We start from the raw sequence: 15557 nt of genomic DNA on the forward strand, positions 1-15557 counted from the left end.
ATGGGAGGTCCCCTGAGGTGATGAGGTTATGGATGGTCTGGGAGATGATGGTTTGGTGGTGGGGGGTGGGGTCATGGTCAAGGGGACGGTAGGAGGAGGTATCTGCAAGCTGGCGTTTGGCCTCAGTGGTGTAAAGGTCAGTGCGCCAAACTACTACTGCGCCTCCCTTGTCAGCTGGTTTGATGGTGAGGTTGGGGTTGGAACGGAGGGAGTGGAGGGCTGCGCGTTCCGAGGGTGAGAGGTTGGAGTGGGTGGAAGGGGTTCCGAGGGTGAGAGGTTGGAGTGGGTGGGAGGGGTTCCGAGGGTGAGAGGTTGGAGTGGGTGGGTGGGGTTCCGAGGGTGAGAGGTTGGAGTGGGTGGGAGGGGTTCCGAGGGTGAGAGGTTGGAGTGGGTGGGAGGGGTAACCTCTCACTCTCGGAACGCGCAGCCCTCCACTCCCTCCGTTCCAACCCCAACCTCACCATCAAACCAGCAGACAAGGGAGGCGCAGTAGTAGTTTGGCGCACTGACCTTTACACCACTGAGGCCAAACGCCAGCTCGCAGATACCTCCTCCTACCGTCCCCTTGACCATGACCCCACCCCCCACCACCAAACCATCATCTCCCAGACCATCCATAACCTCATCACCTCAGGGGACCTCCCATCCACCGCCTCCAACCTCATAGTCCCACAACCCCGCACCGCCCGTTTCTACCTCCTGCCCAAAATCCACAAACCTGACTGCCCCGGACGACCCATTGTCTCCACCTGCTCCTGCCCAACCGAACTCATCTCGGCATACCTCGACACGGTCCTGTCCCCATTAGTCCAAGAACTCCCCACCTACGTCCGTGACACCACCCACGCCCTCCACCTCCTCCAGGATTTCCGCATCCCCGGTCCCCAAAGCCTCATCTTCACCATGGACATCCAGTCCCTGTACACCTCCATCCCCCATCACGAAGGACTCAAAGCACTCCGCTTCTTCCTTTCCCGCCGTACCACCCAGTACCCTTCCACCGACACCCTCCTTCGACTGACCGAACTGGTCCTCACCCTGAACAACTTTTCTTTCCAATCCTCCCACTTTCTCCAAACAAAAGGAGTAGCCATGGGCACCCGCATGGGCCCCAGCTATGCCTGCCTCTTCGTAGGGTATGTGGAACAATCCATCTTCCGCAACTACACTGGCCCCACCCCCCATCTTTTCCTTCGCTACATTGATGACTGTATCGGCGCTACCTCGTGCTCCCACGAGGAGGTTGAACAGTTCATCCACTACACTAACACCTTCCACCCCAACCTCAAATTCACCTGGACAGTCTCGGACTCCTCCCTCCCCTTCCTAGACCTTTCTGTTTCTATCTCAGGCGACCGAATCAACACGGACATCTACTACAAACCAACCGACTCCCACAGCTACCTGGACTACACCTCCTCCCATCCTGCCCCCTGTAAAAACGCCATCCCATTCTCCCAATTCCTTCGTCTCCGCCGCATCTGCTCCCAGGAGGACCAGTTCAAAATACGTACAACACAGATGGCCTCCTTCTTCAAGGACCGCAATTTCCCCCCCGACGTGGTCGACGGTGCCCTCCACCGCATCTCCTCCACTTCCCGCTCCTCCGCCCTTGAGCCCCGCCCCTCCAACCGCCACCAGGACAGAACCCCACTGGTCCTCACCTACCACCCCACCAATCTCCATGTACAGCGCATCATCCGCCGTCACTTCCGCCACCTCCAAACAGACCCCAGCACCAAGGATATATTTCCCTCCCCTCCCCTATCAGCTTTCCGTAGAGACCACTCCCTCCGCGACTCCCTTGTCAGATCCACACCCCCCACCGACCCAACCTCCACTCCCGGCACCTTCCCTTGCAACCGCAGGAGGTGCAACACTTGCGCCCACACCTCCCCCCTCACTTCTCTCCAAGGCCCCAAAGGAAACTTCCATATCCGCCACAGATTCACCTGCACCTCCACCCACATCATCTACTGCATCCGCTGCAGCCGGTGTGGCCTCCTCTATATTGGGGAGACAGGCCGCCTACTTGCGGAGCGATTCAGAGAGCACCTCTGGGCCACCCGGACGAACCAACCCAACCAACCTGTAGCACAGCATTTCAACTCCCCCTCCCACTCCACCGAGGATATGCAGGTCATTGGACTCATCCACCGCCAAACCACAACAACCCGACGGTCGGAGGAGGAGTATCTTCCGACTGGGAACCCTCCAACCGCAGGGGATGAACTTGGACTTCACCAGTTTCTTCATCCCCCCCCCCCCCCACCTTGTCTCAGCCGGATCCCTCCAGCCCGGCACCGCCTTCCTGACCTGCAGTCTTCTTCTTGACCTCTCTGCCTCCATCCTACTCCGACCTATCACCCTCACCTTGACCTCTTTCCATCTATCACATTTCCAACGCCCCTCCTCCAAGTCCCTCCTCCCTACCTTTTATCTTCTCCTGCTGAACACTCTCTGCTCATTCCTGAAGAAGGGCCTGTGCCCGAAACGCCGAATCTCCTGTTCCCTGGATGCTGCCTGACCTGCTGTGCTGTTCCAGCAATAAAGTTTCAACGGTGGCCTTATTGAGGTTTACAAAATCATGAGGGGCATGGAAGGATAAACTAACAAAGTCTTTTCCCTAGACTGGGGGAGTGCAGAACTTGAGGACATAGGGTGAGGGTGAGAGGGGAAAGGTATAAAAGGGCTTTAAGGGGCAACGTATTCACACAGAGGATGGTACTTGTATGGGATGAGCTGCCAGAGGAAGTGGTGGAGGCTGGTAAAATTACAACATTTAAAAAGGCATCAGGATGGATATAGATTATATTGGCCAAATGCTGGCAAATGCGACTAGGTTAGATTTGGATATCTGGTTGGTATGGACGAGTTGGACCAACGATCTATTTCCATGCTGTACATCCCTGTGAATCTATGACTCTAATTCCCCAGTCTGGTTTGGAATATGACCATCTTCAGTTTGATATAGAAGCAGTGTGTTCAGTTCATTCCACACTGGGTTCACTAATCCCCATCACACACCTGTACAGACAGATCCATTCCAGGTGTAGCCAGTCCCACAGGAGCATCTGAAGCTTCCATCCTGCTGGATACAGGAGGCATTGGCTCCACACGGATTGCTCAGGCACACATCAATCACTGCAGCTAAAAACAAATGTGGAAATCTGTGTGAGTGCCTCCAGTGACCTTGTACAAAAGTTGGAGATGTGTGTTGATGTATTGGTCAGCTTCAGCACTTCATAACAAAGCAAAAAAGTTCCAAGGGGCATCTGAAATCACTGAAGGCACTCACACTGATTTCCTGTAATAGACAATCCTCCCGACTGCCCACCAACTCATCCTGATCACTGAGGAGAGCGTCCCTGCAGCTCAGTGATCAGGCAGTTAACAGCAAAACCTGATACAATTTACAAGGAACATCTAAACAACAAAGATGAGAACAGGACATCTTAGGCTAGTGCAGTTTAATTGTCAGTTACCTGTACAGCTTCTCCCATCCCCAGTGTAACCAGCCTCACACACACATTGGAAAGATCCGGGGCTGTTGAAACAGGAGGCCGAGCTGTGACAGTCATGGCTTCCACTTTCACATTCATTCACATCTGAGGATTAGTAGAATGTCTATTTGAGGATCCACAGTTTTGTAAATCTGAATCTTTCTACTCGCATACCCAAGATTCAAGGTCAAACCACACAATTTTGGAAATGTATCTTCTACGAAGATCCTGGACCAGGAAGGAATAAAATATCACAGAGATATCTTTGGACAGCTACAGACACACTGGGCAATTTCTTGGCAACACTGAATTTGTTTCAAGTTTTTAGATTACTTACAGTGTGGAAACAGGCCCTTCGGCCTAACAAGTCCACACCGATCCGCCGAAGCGCAACCCATCCATACCCCTACATTTACCCCTTACCTAACACTACAGACAATCTAGCATGGCCAATTCACCTGACCTGCACATCTTTGGACTGTGGGAGGAAACCGGAGCACCCGGAGGAAACCCACGCAGACACGGGGAGAATGTACAAACTCCACACAGTCAGTCGCCTGAGGCGGGAATTGAACCCAGATCTCTGGCGCTGTGAGGCAGCAGTGCTAACCACTGTGCTAGCGTGATTTGTTAAATAATTTATTGCTTTATTTCCTAAACTCCTGTCTCAGCAAAGTATTTTTATTTGTATCTGAAATGACTGATTTTTACACTTTCACATACTGCAGGGTTAAGATATACTGACTCACTGCCCAACATTTGATAAAATTATCCCATGAGGGATTCTCTCAATGACTTACATTCGAGAAACCCACAAAGAGTGCAGATACAAAGAAGAATAGTGGACAAATGTTGTGGATTCTGGACACCTGAGAATGCTGGAAAACCTCAGCAGGCCTGTTAGCAAGTGTGCAGTGAGAAACAGAACAAACCTTCCTTCCAATCTCACTCGGTCCAAACTCTGAATGTACATTCATCAGTCATTTTAATAGAGGGCTCAAAGAACTTCAACAAAACCTTCTTGCTCAAGTTGTCTGGTTCTCGACTCCAAAGTGAGACAGTTGTGATGTGCACTGTACCTTGTTGTACTTTTCCACAGTATAATCAGACTGACACCGCTCTTATGTGCACTGATTCTTCATTCACTTCTAGAGCTATTCCACAGAGACTGGGAGTAATTCCAATCCCGTCTCATATTTCCAGACTTTTCCACAGCAACAGGATGTTGAAAACTCACAGCTCTTCTGACTCGAACAGCACTTGCAGACTGCAGCTTTACTTCCCCTTTTACAGGAGCTGACTACAGCTCTGAAAGGCTCCTCAATCTACCCTCACAATTTTGACAGTGTTTCATGCCATGCGTTGATTGGCTGCCACAAACTAAACTGGTAACACCTACAGCTGAGGTAGAGTCACATGACCACAGCAAACCAGTTAGTGCACTCTGTACCATTGCATTTCTCCAAACACTCTGCAACACTCTGCTAAAGGCTTAGCCTTAACAGTATCCATGTGAGCAATTCTTATCATGACGGCAGTCATAGTCTGTCACCAAAGTTACTCATTGCTAATTACTCCTATGTTTCCCGCAAGGCAAACTCCTAAACACTTGAAACCTGAACCATTTACAGCCTGTCTCGTTTTGACAAAGTCTCCAATCTAAAGCAGTGTGTTCAGTTCATTCACTTCCATCTGCTGGATACAGGAGGTATTGGCTCCACACGGATTGCTCAGGCACACGTCAATCACTGCAGATGGAAATCAATGTGGATGGTTTAGACTCTTTCACAGTCCATACAAAAATATTCCAAGTTGTCATTTTTGGTGCTTTCAGGCCCAAGACCTTTCACAAATTTCCTTCCCTGTGCTGGTGAGTTTGCTGATCACTGGAAAGCCTACAATTTTCTCCAGATACACTGGACCAGGGAGTGAGAACATCACAGAAAGTCCATTTCCAGCCATGATGAACACATATCATTGACAGGTGATTGGTGCATGAGAATAGAACCTAACTGTATCCTAGCAGTCCAATGTAAAACATTATTAAAGCTGACCTATGGAGAATGAAGAGTTTGATGAGGTATCAGGATTGGAGGTGTTACTGAGTAAAGGTAAGTAACTACAGGAAAAACAGTTTGGGGCAATTGGAGGCAGAGAGGATGCAGTGGATTTGCCTACATTGGGCCAGTTACTTTCCAACTTTGACCTTGTTTAAAAGTTAGAGTGTGTTAATTTATCACTCAGTTTCAGTGCCTCAGGAAAAAGCAAAATGTTCCAAAGTGCATCCAAAATCATGGTGGAGGCACTAACACAGATTGCAGATAATAGACAATCCTCCTGAGTCCCCACTAACTGATAATGACCATGACAGGGATCCTCACTGCAGCTCAGTCAGTTCAGCAGGATAGGCAAATGTGATTATACAGAACATGATTAGAGGAAGTCGATCAGATACACACTGCACCATTGCATTTCTCCAAACATTCTGCAACAATTTGCTGAGCAAGTCATCTTCCATGTCTTAGCCGTGACAGTCAGCATCCATGTGTGCAATCCTTATTGTGAAGGGAGCCGCAGTCTATTGCTAAACACCTTATTCGTTTCTAATTACTGACGTGTTTATGTAAGACAAACTCCAGAACTCACACCCTGATCTGATTACTGCTGCAGTCTGGTTTGGAACTTGACAAAGTCTCCAGTCAGTTCAGTAGGAAAGGCAGATGCGATTACAAGGAACATTTAAAGAACATGGATAGCAATTGGACAGCTTTTGCTGGTACAGATTAATTGTCAGTTACCTGTACAGTTCCTCCCATCTCCAGTGTATCCAGCCTCACACACACATTGGAAAGAGCCGGGGCTGTTGAAACAGGAGGCTAAGCTGTGACAGTCGTGGCTTCCACTTTCACATTCATTCACATCTGAGGATTAAAGGTATGAGTTTATATTAGGATCCACATTTATGTAAATGTGAAACCTTCTCATTGCACACTCCCAGATTCCGATGTGAGTGAAATAAGTTGGGAAATACAGAGGTCCTATTTTTACGCTTTCATATATTTCAGACTTTAACAATGCCTCCTCACTGTGTTCAGTTCATTCCCCACTGGGTTCACTGATCCCCATCACACACCTGTACAGAAAGATCCATTCCAGGTGTAGCCAGTCCCACAGGAGCATCTGAAGCTTCCGTCCTGCTGGATACAGGAGGCATTGGCTCCACACGGATTGCTCAGGCACACGTCAATCACTGAAGATAGAAACGAACATGAATTGTTAAATCTGGGACTTCCATTCTCTGTGGAGTTCGCTGATCAATGCCAAAAGCTGCAATTCTCTACTGTTGTGTTAGGCTGGAGACGAGTAACATCAAAGGCTAACAATTGCATATTTCTAACTGTGGCAAACACATTTCATTTACACGAGTGTTGAGAGAGCAGAATTGAACTTCTCCTATGTTTCCCGCAAGGAAAACTCCTAAACACGTGAAACCTGAACCATTTACAGCCTGTCTAGTTTTGACACAGTCTTCAATCTGAAGCAATGTGTTCAGTTCATTCACTTCCATCCTGCTGGATACAGGAGGTATTGGCTCCACACGGATTGCTCAGGCACACGTCAATCACTGCAGATGGAAATCAATGTGGATGGTTTAGACTCATTCACAGTCCATAAAAAAATATTCCAAGCTGTCATTTTTAGTGTTTTCAGGCCCAAGACCTTTCATAAATTTCCTTCCCTGTGCTGGTGAGTTTGCTCATCACTGGAAAGCCTGCAATTTTCTACAGATACACTGGACCAGGGAGTGAGAACATCATTTCCAGCCATTTCTAGCCATGGTGAACACATTTCATGACAGGAGATTGGTGCATGACTGTATCCTAGCATCCAATGTAAAACATTATCAAAGCTGAGAATGAAGAGTTTGATGAGGTAGTAGGATTGGAAGTGTAACTGAGTAAAGGTAAGTAACTACAGGAAGGACTGTTTGGGGCAATTGGAGGCAGAGAGGATGCAGTGGATTTACCTACATTGGACCAGTTACTTTCCAACTTTGATCTTGTTTAAAGGTTAGAGTGTGTGTTAATTTATCGCTCAGTTTCAGTGCCTCAGGAAACAGCAAAACATTCCAAAGTGCATCCAAAATTACGGTGGAGGCACTAACAGAGATTTCAGGTAATAGACAATCCTCCTGAGTCCCCACCAACTGATAATGACCATTAAAGGGATCCTCACTACAGCTCAGTCAGTTCAGCAGGAAAGGCAAATGTGATTGCAAGAAACATCGAAAGAACATAGATGGGAATTGGACAGCTTTTGCTGGTACAGATTAATTGTCAGTTACCTGTACAGTTCCTCCCATCTCCAGTGTAACCAGCCTCACACACATTGGAAAGAGCCGGGGCTATTGAAACAGGAGGCCAAGCTGTGACAGTCGTGGCTTCCACTTTCGCATTCATTCACATTTGGGGATTAAAAGTATGAGTTTATATTAGGATCCACAGCTTTGTAAATCTGAAACCTTCTCATTGCACACTCCCAGATTCAGATGTGAGGGACACAGGTTGGGAAATACAGAGGTCCTATTTTTACGCTTTCATATATTTAGGGCTTTAACAATGCCTCCTCACTGCGTTCAGTTCATTCCCCACTGGGTTCACTGATCCCCATCACACACCTGTACAGACAGATCCATTCCAGGTGTAGCCAGTCCCACAGGAGCATCTGAAGCTTCCGTCCTGCTGGATACAGGAGGCATTGGCTCCACACGGATTGTTCAGACACATGTCAATCACTGAAGATAGAAACGAACATGAATTGTTAAATCTGGGACATCCATTCCCTGTGGAGTTCGCTGATCAATGCCAAAAGCTGCAATTCTCTACTGTTGTGTTAGGCTGGAGACGAGTAACATCAAAGGCTAATAATTGCCTAATTCCAACTGTGGCAAACACATTTCATTTTCACGAGTGTTGAGAGAGCAGAATTGAACTCGGTGCAAAATAAAGGCGTGCACCATATAATTCATCTGGCTCAGACAGTTCATTTCCGCCACCTCCAAACAGATCCCACCACCAAGGATATATTTCCCTCCGCTCCCCTATCAGCATTCCGGAAAGACCACTCCCTCCGCGACTCCCTCGTCAGGTCCACACCCCCCACCAACCCAACCTCCACTCCCAACACCTTCCCCTGCAACGGCAAGAAGTGCAAAACGTGCGCCCACACTTCCCCCCTCACTTCCCTCCAATGCCTCAAGAGATCCTTCCATATCCATCACAAATTCACCTGCACCTCTACACACATCATTTACTGCATCTGCTGCACGCGATGTAGCCTCCTCTACATTGGGGAGACAGGCCGCCTACTTGCAGAAAGTTTCAGAGAACACCTCTGGGACACCCGCACCAACCAACCCAACCGCCCTGTGGCTGAACACTTTAACTCCCCCTCCCACTCCACCAAGGACATGCAGGTCCTTGGCCTCCTCCATCACCAGACCATGGCAACACGACGCCTGGAGGAAGAGCACCTCATCTTCCGCCTAGGAACCCTCCAACCACAAGGGATGAATGCAGATTTCTCCAGCTTCCTCATTTCCCCTCCCCCCACCTTATCTCAGTCCCAACCCTTGGACTCAGCACCACCTTCTTGACCTGAAATCTTCTTCCCGACCTCTCCGCCCCACCCCCTCTCCGGCCTATCACCCTCACCTTAACCTCCTTCCACCTATCGCATTCCCAACACCCTTCCCCCAAGTTCCTCCTCCCTACCTTTTATCTTAGCCTGCTTGGCACACCCTCCTCATTCCTGAAGAAGGGCTTATGCCCGAAACGTCGATTCTCCTGCTCCTTGGATGCTGCCTGACCTGCTGCGCTTTTCCAGCAACACATTTTTCAGCTCAGACAGTTACAATTGTATCACATAAACCTAGACACTCTGAGTGAATTCCATTCCAGGCTGGAACAGACTCCCACACATACAAATTACAAGGAACATTTGAAGAATAAAGATGTAAGTGGGAAGGTTCATGATCAGTTACCTGTACAATTCCACCCATCTCCAGTGTAGCCAGCCTCACACACACATTGGAAAGAGCCGGGGCTGTTGAAACAGGAGGCCGAGCTGTGACAGTCGTGGCTTCCACTTTCACATTCATTCACATCTGGGGATTAGAAGAAAGCAAGAGTTCATTGATGGGACCCCAGTGATAAAGAATAGCCCTCCGTGCAGAGGCCTGCTCAACTACAAAACCAGAAATGAATCAATTTGTGGTAAACAACATGACTAGATTTTCGAGGATACTTTCCCAGTAACTGATAATGAGCAGTTACATTGCATAGACCAAAAGATGCCAGGCTAGAACAGATTTCACAGATATGAGGGATAAAAATGAAAATAAAAAACAGGAGATTGAAGAGAGAAACAGAATGTTTTATCTCAAGGATGCTTCAGTACCACTTACCTGTACAGTTCCTCCCATCTCCAGTGTAACCAGCCTCACACACACATTGGAAAGAGCCGGGGCTGTTGAAACAGGAGGCCAAGCTGTGACAGTCGTGGCTTCCAATTTCACATTCATTCACATCTGGGGGTGAGAAAAAGAGGAAGAGTAAATGGAGAAATATGAGATTGAGAATTAGTGGGTTATTATTAACATTCCTTCTCACTTGCTTGACAGAATTGTGCGTAGTAGTAGATTGATTTACTGAATGATGGACAGTGTGACAGATCATGACAGCAATGTCTCCTAAAACCATATTGTCACTGCCACCATGATGATTTCCATCCCACTTTCCACTTCAGTTAAGGTCAGTTTAAATTACAGCCATACATGGAAATCCAGGATTCCTGGCACTGGGAAAAAGCATCAAATAAATTTCCCTCTGCCCATTGCAATTTAGAAAAAATTGTACCTGCGCACACAATGATTCAGTCAACAGAAATTAGCTGAACTTGACTAATTTCTTGGGATAGCTCATTGTAAATGGCATTATTTCCTGTTCCAAAACCTGTCAGCACATTTTTCCACCAACATAGCAAATTCCAATAAAGTCCTCCCACAGCCCCCAAACCTGTTTGGAATGTGACACAGTCTCCAGTCTGCTATGGAAGCAGTGTATTCAGTTCATTCCCCACTGGGTTCACTGATCCCCATCACACACCTGTACAGACAGATCCATTCCAGGTGTAGCCAGTCCCACAGGAGCATCTGAAGCTTCCGTCCTGCTGGATACAGGAGGCATTGGCTCCACACGGATTGTTCAGACACACATCAATAACTACAGAAAGAAATTAATACGGGAGGTTTAGATATAGTGATAGATTCTAAAATATGTAATCTTTGCAGTTTCCAGTCCCAGCATCTTTCTGAAGTTTCCTTCTTTGCGCTCATGAGTTTGGTGATCAGTGGAAAACTGAGAATTTTCTACAGTGATTCTGGACATGGGAGTAAGGATAACTCAGAATGCTCATTTCTAATCAAAGTGCACACATTTCATTTACATGAGAGGGTTGTGCGACTGCAGAATTGGATTATACTCTAATATCTTCACGTAAACCTGTCCCATCGAGAATGAGGAATTTGATGGTCAATTGAGGTGCAATAGTATCTAAGCACAACTTCAGGAGCGACTATGAGAGGCAACTGGAAAACGATAGGATGATAGATTTACTTACACTGGGCCATTTCCTTTTCAACTTTGATATAAAATTCATATCTTTATGTATATGAGTTCATCATTCCACTTTGACTCTCCACCATGTGGGAAGAGTTTCTGATTTGCATCCAAAATCACTTCTGACAAATTCACACATATCTCAGGGATTTGATAAAAATCCTGACTGTCCAACATTCTTTAACAATCACTGTAAAATGTATTCTCACTGTCATTGAGCTGGAACAGGCAGACAAAAGCATTGCAGATAAACTTAGAGGTTCCGAAATGATCCCAGTTGCAGGCCGGAAACTGATTCCCAGAGAATGTCAAAACAAATTACAGGGAACATCTGGAGAATAAAAATGGAAAAGTGATGATTTATGACTGGGGAGAATCACTTTTAGTTACCTGTACAACCCCTCCCATCTCCAGTGTAACCAGCCTCACACACACATTGGAAAGAACCGGGGCTGTTGAAACAGGAGGCTGAGCTGTGACAGTCGTGGCTTCCACTTTCACATTCGTTCACATCTGTGAGATAAGAAGAAAGGAACAGTTCATCAAACAATCCATTGCTTTGTCAATATTCAACTCTCTTCACATTGTCTCGAAGCTTCTATTAGAGAATAATGTGAATAAAGAACCAAAATCACAGAGTGTCCTCTCCTGAGAATCACTGTTGTGCATTTTCGTTGGATACACTTTCAAATTACTGCTGGAGAGAATTGCGTATAGGAATGCAATGAGATGCAGGCTGATTACAGTCTGAAAGGGCTGTGATGGCAGTGTATCCAGCAAGGCACAGAGAGTCTTGTATCTGTCACACTGATATCATTCATCCCATTCTACACTTCATTTATTCTTCAATTCACTCAGCCCCATTTATGAGGAATCCAGAATTCCTGAGAACTGGGAAAAAGTGGTAAGTAAATGGTCCCCGCTCATTCGGAGTCTATGCTGGGTACAGTCCAACAATGTGTGAACCACATTCAGCACCTCACACAGAGTCACGTTCCTTGCCATAACCTTAATAATTGTCAATGGACTGTTTCATTGTTATTGGATTCAGTTTCTGGATTAGTGGTGCTGGAAGAGCACAGCAGTTCAGGCAGCATCCGAGGAGCAGTTAAATCGACGTTTCAGGCAAAAGCCCTTCATCAGGAATAACTTATCAATGATCTGTCATTGACAAAGCAAACCTCAGAACACATTTCTTGATCTTTGTCTGGTTTGGAATGTCAAATACACTCCAGTCGGGTGTGGAAGCAGTGTGTTCAGTTCATTGAACTCTATTCTAATAGCTGCACATAAAGTCACTCTCTTTTGAACCTATCCCATCGAGAATGAGGAATTTGATGTACTACTGAGGCTGCAATATTAACTCAGTACAACTTCAAGAGGAACTGTGTAAAGCAACTGGAAAGCCATAGGACGGTGGAGTTACATACACCGGACCATTTCCTTTTCTTCTTTGACATACATAACCATTGGAATTTTACATGAATTTATCTCTCAAATTTGATACTTCAGCATGTGGGAAGAGCTAATGATTTGTATCAAGAATCACTTTTGACACATTCACACTTATCTCACGGCTTTGACAAACATTCTGACTGTCCAACATTATTTAATGGTCACTATACAACGTGCCCTCCCTGTCATTCAATTGAATGAGTCAGATAACAGCATTTCAGATAAACTTAGAGGCTCTGAAATGATCCTAATTCCAGGCTGGAGACTGATTCCCATGGAATCTGATTACAAATTACAAGGAACACCTGGAGAATAAAGATGGAAAAGCGATAATTTATGATCAACACTTTCAGCGACCTGTACAGTTCCTCCCATCCCCAGTGTAGCCAGCCCCTCACACACACATTGGAAAGAGCCGGGGCTGTTGAAACGGGAGGCTGAGCCGTGACAGTTGTGGCTTTCACTTTCACTTTCATTTAGATCCAGAGTTTAGAAAAAAGGATGAGATCATTGGTGGGTCCCCAGTGTTATGCACCTTAAACTCTCTGCATACACAGAGATTTAGGCTTGAATCACATGATTCTTGTAAAAAAAAAGAATACTCCAGGATGTGAGACGAAGAATAGACCTGAGGGCTGTGGATACCTGCTCAACTACAAAACCAGCAATTAGTTAATTTATTCAGCAATGGACAAGGTAAACAACGTGACTAGATTTTCCAGGTTACTTTCCCAGCAACTGATAATGAGCAGCAACATTGCATAGACCAAAAGGTTTCAGGCTGGAACAGAGTTCCCAATTATGAGGGATTAAGATGAAAAAGAATATCGCAAGATTGAATAGAGAAACAGAATGCTTTATTCTCCAGGATGCTTCAGTACCATTTACCTGCACAGTTCCTCCCATCTCCAGTGTAACCAGCCTCACACACACATTGGAAAGAGCCGGGGCTGTTGAAACAGGAGGCCGAGCTGTGACAGTCGTGGCTTCCACTTTCACATTCATTCACATCTGGAATCAGGAAGGAAGGAAGAGTTTACTGGAAACTACACAGCTTTGTGGTCTTTCAGATTTTTATACACATCAAGAGGAAAGCTTCAACTACTTGACATTAGACAAGAAACATCTACAGAAATCTCCGAACAGGAAAGTATAAAAACACAGAGCACCCACTTCAGACAGACAATGCACCTGCCCTTCAGTGAGCTGGCACACTGAAATCAGTACGTTCTCATTTCACTCTTCCCTCGGAGAGAATTGTGTGCTGTCATGGAATGAAGAACAGACTGATGAACTCCCTGATATGTCATGGCCATCACAGCTTCAACCGTGTTGAATTCAGCAGCTTCTGATGATTTCCATCCTGCTTTCCACCTCATTTTTGGATCCACAATGTTAATCCACAAAATGTGTGAAAGTTAGATGTCTTAGGTACTGCAGAACGGAGATCAGCAAATACCTCCTGCCCTGATCAAATGGGGGCTACAGCATAAAATTATAGACACTCTCTTTCCTTGTCTTAGCCTAGTCTAACAGCAATTGGCAGTAGAAATCTCCTAGCGAGGAGTATCACAGTCTGTTGCTAAAATTATTGATTCATTTCTCTACCACCTTGGCAAAATCCACAATATATAACCTGATCCCACCACTTCCCAGGTCTAGTTTGGAATGTGACACAGTCTCCAGTCTGCTAAGGAAGCAGTGTGTTTAATTCATTCCCCACTGGGTTCACTGATCCCCATCACACACCTGTACAGACAGATCCATTCCAGGTGTAGCCAGTCCCACAGGAGCATCTGAAGCTTCCGTCCTGCTGGATACAGGAGGCATTGGCTCCACACGGATTACTCAGACACACTGCAGTCAATTACTGCAGATACAGAATAATATGGGTGCTTCAGACTAAATCCCATGGTGGCTGATAATATCACAAAAATGTGTAACTGCCATGTTTACGTCCTCAAGCAGTTTTACCAGTTCCATGCTGCTCCCTCCAATGTGGAGTTTGCTGATCACTGGAGAGTCTCCAATTCAGTGCAGAGCTCCCAGACCTGGGAGGGTTAAAACCACACAATGTCCATTTCCAACAGTGACCACCTCCTCATTTGACAGCCTGTTCTTTTAAACTCTCTTGTTCTTGTGAACATTTCTCTGTCAAAGTGGCTGCTGTGAAATTCCAACCTGGTCTCACTCACTGTCCCATGAAGCTTGAGAATTCTACAAAGTGCAGAGTTTAGTTGTGGCTGAGTCAAGGTGCCCAGTTTTAGGGCAGTATGTTAAGTTTCTGGACACAGTTTAGCTTTTATTCATTCATGGTATTTGTCGGTTTCTACATCAATGCAGGGATGGTTTGGGCTAGCCTTTTAACTCCAGTTTCATATTAAATTGAAATTTCACCGGCTGCCATGGTGGGATTTAAATCGACATCCCCAGAACATGAGCTAGAGATTAGGAATGATAAGATGAGTGTCATTACCATGACACTGTCATTCCTCCTGCTTGGCTGAGATTTGCTGTCAACGGTGATCCTACTGCCAGGACCTTCCAATCCCCGTTAAGGGGCAGGATTGGATCATCCATCTCAGCCCAGAATACAGAGCGCAGGGAAGGGAAGGGGAGCGCACAGCCTCATTTCACAGCAAGCATTACTGACTTCAGGTACTTTCTTTAAAAGTCCAATCTTCCAATGAAGGCGCGGTAGGTTAGGATATGTTTGATAAGTGGGAGAGTGAATGAATGGGTAGGTGGATGAGATGAACAAGTCAGAAGGGATGTGAGAGCAGTGGAAGTGGGTAGAGGCCCCATGCACCAGGTGGATAGGTAGGAGAAGTGAGATGACTAGGTGTGTGAAGGGGGGGAGTGCAGAGAATGATTGGATCAGCTTCAGTGGGAATTCCCAAGTGATAAACCAGGCTTCATG

The 15557-nt window shown here is 46.4% G+C and overlaps 1 long non-coding RNA gene across 1 annotated transcript; it reads right to left on the minus strand.

Annotated features, from left to right (window-relative positions):
* Positions 1–10687: 10687 nt before the first annotated feature.
* On the minus strand, positions 10688–13651 carry LOC148146800 (uncharacterized). Its single transcript, XR_015760352.1, has 3 exons — positions 13526–13651; positions 11573–11695; positions 10688–10786 (listed from the first exon to the last, which is right to left on the minus strand). It is a non-coding gene; the product is annotated as an uncharacterized LOC148146800 (long non-coding RNA).
* Positions 13652–15557: the final 1906 nt, after the last annotated feature.

The sequence above is a fragment of the Chiloscyllium plagiosum genome, unplaced genomic scaffold (assembly GCF_037043375.1).
Source record: "Chiloscyllium plagiosum isolate Xiang-an unplaced genomic scaffold, Cpla_swu_hap1 HiC_scaffold_19, whole genome shotgun sequence".
Taxonomy (NCBI): domain Eukaryota; kingdom Metazoa; phylum Chordata; class Chondrichthyes; order Orectolobiformes; family Hemiscylliidae; genus Chiloscyllium; species Chiloscyllium plagiosum.